General features: G+C 28.4%; 1 protein-coding gene across 1 annotated transcript in view; it reads left to right on the top strand.

Annotated features, from left to right (window-relative positions):
• The window catches only part of LOC119589207 (eukaryotic translation initiation factor 4 gamma 1-like), a 20,489-nt gene that overhangs the window by 19,327 nt on the left and 842 nt on the right, over positions 1–320 (top strand). The gene's annotated exons all lie outside the window — the stretch shown is intronic.

Consider the following 320-nt stretch of genomic DNA (forward strand, 5'->3'; position numbering starts at 1 on the left):
TTCTTTCTTACACTCATTTTTTTTTTTCTTATTTTGAGTTTATTGATCAATAGATTAATTATTTATGAAATAATTAGAGTGTATTTGAATCAGATAAGAAATATAGAGAAATATGCATTAGCCATTTCTTAAGACTCGTATTGTTGTCCTTGAGGGACTGATGGTATTAATACATAAGACTGGTCTTGATGTATTGGAACATGTGAAAGATATTGACTATTATTATGACTAATGTTATTAATAGTATGGTGATAGAAGTTCAAGAAGTTTCGCTTTGCTTCTGCATCTTAAAAGCACAAGATTTGCTATTGCATTTGTCC

Source organism: Penaeus monodon, chromosome 25, assembly GCF_015228065.2.
Source record: "Penaeus monodon isolate SGIC_2016 chromosome 25, NSTDA_Pmon_1, whole genome shotgun sequence".
Classification (NCBI taxonomy): Eukaryota; Metazoa; Arthropoda; class Malacostraca; order Decapoda; family Penaeidae; genus Penaeus; species Penaeus monodon.